This window comes from Chenopodium album, chromosome 18 (assembly GCF_948465745.1).
Source record: "Chenopodium album chromosome 18, dcCheAlbu1.1, whole genome shotgun sequence".
NCBI classification, from domain to species: domain Eukaryota; kingdom Viridiplantae; phylum Streptophyta; class Magnoliopsida; order Caryophyllales; family Amaranthaceae; genus Chenopodium; species Chenopodium album.
This window is the reverse complement of record NC_137851.1, coordinates 36788087-36795185: the sequence shown is the minus strand read 5'-3', so window position 1 is coordinate 36795185 and position 7099 is coordinate 36788087. Positions and strand designations below refer to the sequence as shown.

The 7099-nt window shown below is 29.2% G+C and overlaps 1 long non-coding RNA gene across 1 annotated transcript; it reads right to left on the bottom strand.

The window, feature by feature from the left end:
• Positions 1 to 1915: 1915 nt before the first annotated feature.
• On the bottom strand, positions 1916 to 4184 carry LOC145590827 (uncharacterized). The gene is made up of 4 exons (XR_014102173.1): positions 4040 to 4184; positions 3739 to 3819; positions 3491 to 3619; positions 1916 to 2459 (listed from the first exon to the last, which is right to left on the bottom strand). It is a non-coding gene; the product is annotated as an uncharacterized LOC145590827 (long non-coding RNA).
• Positions 4185 to 7099: the final 2915 nt, after the last annotated feature.

Genomic DNA, 7099 nt, shown 5'->3' with positions numbered 1-7099 from the left:
TTGGATAAATTTAGATTAGACTTCATAGGATTAAAAAAAAAATAGTTTAGAATTCTATTTTCAATCAAATTTGGATAGAGTTTTAGGATAAAATTGTTAATTTAGAGTTTTATTTTCGATAAAATACCAATATTTCAAATGTACAAATAGAATTATAATTTTATTCAATAAAATATTTTGGATTATAATTCTCAAAAATTATCATATAAATTTATTTTTAATGTCATAATACTTTTTGGAGCGAAAGAAGTAGTTCAAAACGTAAAACATCTATTTCTAATATATATACTAATCGGTTAAAAATATTATACTTCACAATCTAATATAATTATATTACGTAGTAATATGTAGACCTATCAATCAGGGTCGGGTCATGAGTCATCTCGGATCGGGTCACTTTAGGTTACGGGCCAAAAAATGTTCAACCCTTGCCTAAAGTTTTGGGTTCGGGTCAATCCAACAAGCTTTGAACATTTTTTTATTTAATTTATTTTTGCTAATTTTTAATTTTTTTTATGTCATTATATGTTTACTAGATAGCAAATCATCACAAAAATACATCAATTGCTAACTAATTTTGTATCAATGATATATTTTAAAATTTGACATATAGATTAAAAATTTATCTTAAAAATTAAATCAACCCGGGCATTGCACGGGGCACAAAACTAGTTAGCTTTATACTAAATAGAAAAATTTAAACTAATTTAGTTTTGTGCCTCGTGCGATGCCCGGCTTGTTTATTAGATTTTAAGATAAATTTTTAATCTTTGTAAAATTTTAAAAATATTAATATATCATTGATACAAAATTAGTTAGCAATTGATATGCTTTTATAAAGATTTGCTATTTAGTAGGCATGTAATGGCTAATAAAAATACTGGTGAAAATGTTCGATTAATTACATAAAAAAATATTAGCAAAAAATAAATTAAATAAAAAATGTTCAAAGCCTGTTGGGTTGACCCGAACCAAGAATTTAAGGCAAGAGTTGAACATTTCTTGGCTCGTAACCTGAAATGACTCGATCTGAGACGACTCATAACTCCACCCTGATTGATAGGTACATAGTAATAAAATTATATTAGATTGTGAAGTATATTATTCTAAAGTATATATTATAAATGGATGTTTCAAGTTTTGAACTACTTCCTTCACTCCAAAAATTATTATGATATAAAAAAATAAATTCATATAATAATTTTTGAGAATTATAATCTAAATTTTTTTTGAATAAAATTATAATTCAATTTGTACATCTGAGATATTGGTATTTTATCGAAAATAAAACTCTAAACTAACAATTGTATCCTAAAATTCTATCCAAATTTGATTGAAAAGAATTCTTAAATAATTTTTTTATCTTTTGAAGTCTATCTAAATTTATCCAACTTGGCGCGACACTTGGCGAAAAATTGGAACGCCAAGTGTCATTGTCTCGTGGCCTGGCTAAAAGTTTAGCTTTATGTATTAGTTTTATGATACAAAAACATGGTACACTAGCTTCATGGCTGACACGTGTCCCTGTCTTAGTTATGTGAATATATTCCACGTGAAATTTCCATATATATAAAGAATATAATAAAATTTCCATACATATAAAGAATATAATAAAATTCCCATTTACCTATTAGTCACTATATATAAAATTAAGGTAATTATATCAAGTTATATTAATTTTGACGACATTTACATAGAGGTCACTATATATAAAAATAAGGTAACAATATCAATTTTGACGACGCTTGCAATGAAGTCAATATATATAAAAATAAGGTAACAATATCAATTTTGACGACGCTTGCACAGAGGTCACTATATATAAAAATAAGGTAACTTTATCAAATTTGACGACATTTACACAAAGGTCACTATATATAAAAATTAGGTAACTATATACATTAAGGTCACTATCTACAAAAATAAGATAATTATATCAATTTTGATCACATTTACATTAAGGTCACTATGTACAAAAATAGGGTAAATATATCAATTTTGACCATATTCTCATAGAAGTCACTATTATACAAAAGTAGGGTAACTATATCAATTTTGACCACATTTACATAAATGTCACTATATACAAAAACAAGATAACTATATCAATTTTGATGATAACCTCCAACCATAGTCAAGCAACACCCAATCTACGAGCCACTTGGATTCCATACCTTGCTGCCGCAGCTTCTGCATCCTCCATCCTCCAAGATAACTATTCTGCATCCTCTGCCTTCTCATTACAAGCAACAACACCAAGGCCCACATATTTGCTGCCCAAATATGCATCCACATTCACCTTTGTGACACCCATAGTAGGTCGAATCCGTGCTACAACCATAGAGAAATCGGCTTACAAACACCTTCTTAGTATAGAGGCTATAATCAGCAACAAGCTTAGTAAAACCCACAGTTGTTTGGACAGCGTTGTGCAGCAAGTTCTCGTGTCTTGCCATGTTCTTGCAGTACAATTTAGAAAATTTGAAATTACATAATTAGTTGCAAAACATAATAGACAAATCACATTTTGCACTAAATCATCAAAAAATGAAAAAAAAATCGCCAAACTGATAAATGAAGCAAAAAAATTATAGGCTATTCAATAAAAGAAATCAAATACAGAGGCAGCAAAATAATCAAAAATTGCTAACCAAAAGCTTATTGTATCAAACTGCAAAACAACTTTCAAATTTGTATGATGTGACTTGTGACTTTTTGCTTGCATTCAATTTTGAATCAAGAATTGAATATATTTCAGTGACAAAGATAAAAATAAAATACGTCATCTGAAGTAAGGAGACTGCTTAAAAGCATTCAAATTAGAGCAAATGTACAATTCTTCAGTAATGCAAGTACTTAAATCAAAATATACAAATAACAATATTTACGACATTTACACATAGGTCATTATATATATAAAAAAGTCACTGTATATAGAAATGGGGTCACTATATCAGTAGTTACTATAAATATCAAGATAAGGTAATTACTATGGAGTATATAAAAAAAGGGTTCTATAAATAAAAATAAGGTAATTATATTAATTTTGATTACATTTCAAGAAGAACACTACATGTAAGCGGCAAACCTATGTAGGATTCGAACCCACAACATGTGTAATGCAAGTACACAATGCTCGACCAATTGAGCTAATAGGCTTCTAGCACACAAAAGAAATAAAACTATCTACTCATATTATTGCACGAAATCAAAAGCAATAAAGCAATTTCTCCAGTTTCAACAACAACTATCTTTGAATTTTCATTCCACAATCATCAAAATCAGCAAATATCTAATAGAATATAACAAAATAATTTGACACTCATTTTTACACATTTTTTTCCACATGCAATTGCATACCAGATTCATCTAAACAAACACAATGCCACAAATATCACAAATCAATCAATTTGATTACAAACGGAAAAACAATCAAATTAGATCTTACAAAAAAAAAAAAGTATTTTCAATCAAAATATAAAGACATTACCACTGTCGCCAATTAAAAGGAGTTTGATGAGATAATTATAATTAGAGCGAGCTCTCACAGAAGGAACAACCAATAATTAAACACTTCCAGAAACTCTAGAAAAGTGGTGCTTTTCAATCAAATATTCTCCTGCAATTGAAATACAATAAACAACAACATCAAAATAAAAATTGAATAGAGAAACAATTGAATTAAATCGACGGATTCAAGAAAAAAAAGGAAAGAGAAATAAAGGAAATTGAACTAACCTCTACACCTCCATTGTTATACCTCAATTGGAAAAGCAATTTCAATCACACTTACCACCATTTTTTCTTCATTTTCACCCCCTAAAAAATTTATAATTAATTCATCAACAATCCACACCATTTCTCCAATTAATTGCAAAGACTCATAGTTCTAACACCTCTAATTTCGTAATCAACGGTATATATTCTAGGTTTTTTTTTAAAAAAAAATTCAATCGAAATCACAATCGTATCAATTTGATTTTCCCAAAAATCGTAGAATATAGCAAATTAAACAAAAATCATAAACGAAAAAACTCACTTTTTTGAAGCTAAGGACGACATCGATGAAGATTGAACCAAATCTCTGTTTATTTTGATAATTTTTAGCATTGATTTTGAGTTGGGAAGGAGAAAGAAGGAGGGAGATGGAGATCGTGAGACGGAGGAGAGAGAAAATAGAGTATAAAAATAAAGGAGAGATAATGGATTGTCATAATTCAGGAAACAAAACACTTAAATGCACCAGATCTAATCTAATCCGTTGGATGAAATTTCAATGGTCAAGATCACCTGTTTTTAGTTTTCAGCTTTAGACTTGTGTTTCACTTGATTCATCATACATACATACATACATACATACATACATACATATATATATATATACTTCCTCCGTTTTTTTTAGTTGACACCGTTTGACTTTTACACTATTCACAGAACATGCTTTGACTCTCTTTTGTGGTTTATAGATACGATAAAACATATTTATGTGGGATCTTGTTTGAATTGTTTCAATGTATATTTTATTAATATCCACTTTTTATAATTTTACAATGTTGATAATTAGAGATATTAATTGTTAAAAAGACGCGTTGGCAAGCGTGATAATGAAAGGTGTCAACTAAAAAAACAGAGGAAGTATATCACGTAGTTTTGAATCCATTTTATTAGAATACGTGCTTTTTAATTGACTAACTAGCACTCCCGTCAAAATAATAATAATAATAATAATAATAATAATAATAATAATAATAATTGATTAACTATCACATATTATTACTATTTTTTTCATTCTCCTGTAATTATTTTGCTAATAAATTAGGTCGATTGCATATTATATTATATAAATTATCGTACCTTCTTTTAAAAAAATTAAAGAAGTACAAAGAGGGCGATTTTTGTGTGTTGCCTGCTTGATAATGGACTAAGGGCCTGTTCACATTTAGTGAATTGAACTGAACTGAACTTATTGGAACTGAACTGAAGTGATTGGAGCAAACTGAACTGAACTGAACTGAATAGAGCTTAAATGAATATTTTATGAGAGAAGGAAATTAGGAGCTAAACTGAACTGAACTGATTGGAGCTGAACTGAACTGAAATTAAAGTGAAGTGAACATGCCCTAAGAGGTCAACTTTAAGTTGTTTCCCCTAATTGATTTTGAAGTAGGAGGGCAAAATAATTGTCCTATGTGAATTACATACATTAACTTTTTGGTGCAGCAGGCCACACTGTAGGGCAGGGGTTACCAGAGTTATGCACTCAGGGGTTACTCGAGTTACTCGGTCAGGGGTTATTTGAGGGGTTCGGATAGGAGTTACTCAAGGGGTTCACTCGGTCAAGGGTTACTAGGTAAAGGGTTACTTGGTAAAGGGTTACTTGGTCAAGGGTTACTCGAGTTACTCGGTTAGGTATTACTCGATCATAGGTTACTCGAGTTATTCGGTTAGGGGTTACTCGAGTTACTCAGTCAGGGGTTATTTAAGGAGTTCGGTTGGGGATTACTCGAGTAATTTTGTCAGGGGTTACTTAAGGAGTTCGGTCAGGGGTTACTCGAGTAATTTGGTTAGGGGTTACTTAAGGAGTTCGGTCAGGGGTTACTCGGTCAGGGGTTAATTGAGGGTTCAGTCAGGGTTTACTTGAAGGGTTACTCGGTCAAGGGCTAAGCTCAGTCATGGATTACTTGAGGGGTTACTCGGCCAGGGGCTCTGTCATGGATTACTTGAGGGGTTATTCGGTCAGGGGTAACTCAAGTAACCCCTGACCGAATAACTAGAGTAACCCTGATAACTTGAGTAACCCCTGACCGAGTAAAGCCCCGTTCTTTAGAGCTGCTCTGCTGTGCTGAGCCTTGCTCTACTTTTCTCTGCTCAGATCAAATCTGCTCTGTTGTGCTTTACTCTGCTCAAAAGAAATCTGCTCTGCTCTGCTCTGTTCTATTTTCAAATAATAATTAATAATAACAATAATAATAATAATTAATATTGAATAATAATACTAATTAATATTGTATTGTTGATAATAATTTATTATTTTAAATAATTATAATAATTAATAACATTAAAATAATTATAATAATTATTAATATTAATAATAATTATAAATAATAATTATAATAATTACTAATATTAATATTAATAATATTTAATATTTATTATTCATAATAATAATTAATAATAATAATAATTATCAATAATAGTAATAAATAATTCAAAATATTAAGAATTAATATTTAATAATATTATTAATTAATAATTTCTAATAATTATAATAATTCTTTCAAAAAAATAAATAATACTTAATATTTTTTTTTTGAAAAGCAATACTTAATATTTAATAATAATACTAAATACATATTTTTTTAATAATTATTACCAATGATATAAAAAGAATAAAAAAGTTGCAAAAAATTGTGTTCTTTAAAATATGTTCTTCCCAACAACCCTATTTACTTAAAAGCGACAATAAAGGTGGTAACAACGAACATCAAAGCGACAATGAAGATGATGAAAATGACTATCATATGGAAGTGGATGGTTAATTCACCATGATTTTGAACTCTAATCTATTTATATTCCTATTTTGATATGCGGTTGTAATAATTTGAAGATGCTAAACCGTTGTCTTTTATCTTTCTACTATTAACATATGCTAAATATGGTACACATATGTTAATGTTTTCACTCACCTAAATCAATGGTATATGCACTTAATAATAATAATAATAATAATAATGATGATGATGATGATGATAAATATAATAATAATAATAGTAATAGTAATAGTAATAGCAATAGTAATAGTAATAGTAATAGTAACAATAATAGTAACAATAATAGTAACAACAATAATAATAATAATAATAATAATAATAATAATAATAATAATAATGGTATTAATAATAATGTCGAAATCTGCTCAGCTCTGCTCTGCTATCCTGGAATCTGCTTTGCTCTGATCTGCTGAAATTTAATCTGCTCTGCCCTGCTGACCCTGCTCTGCTCTGCCCAGAAGCTCAAAAGAACAGGGCCTAACTCGAGTATCCCCTGTCGTACGGTATAGCAGGATGCATACCAAAAATTGTAAATGACATAAATTATT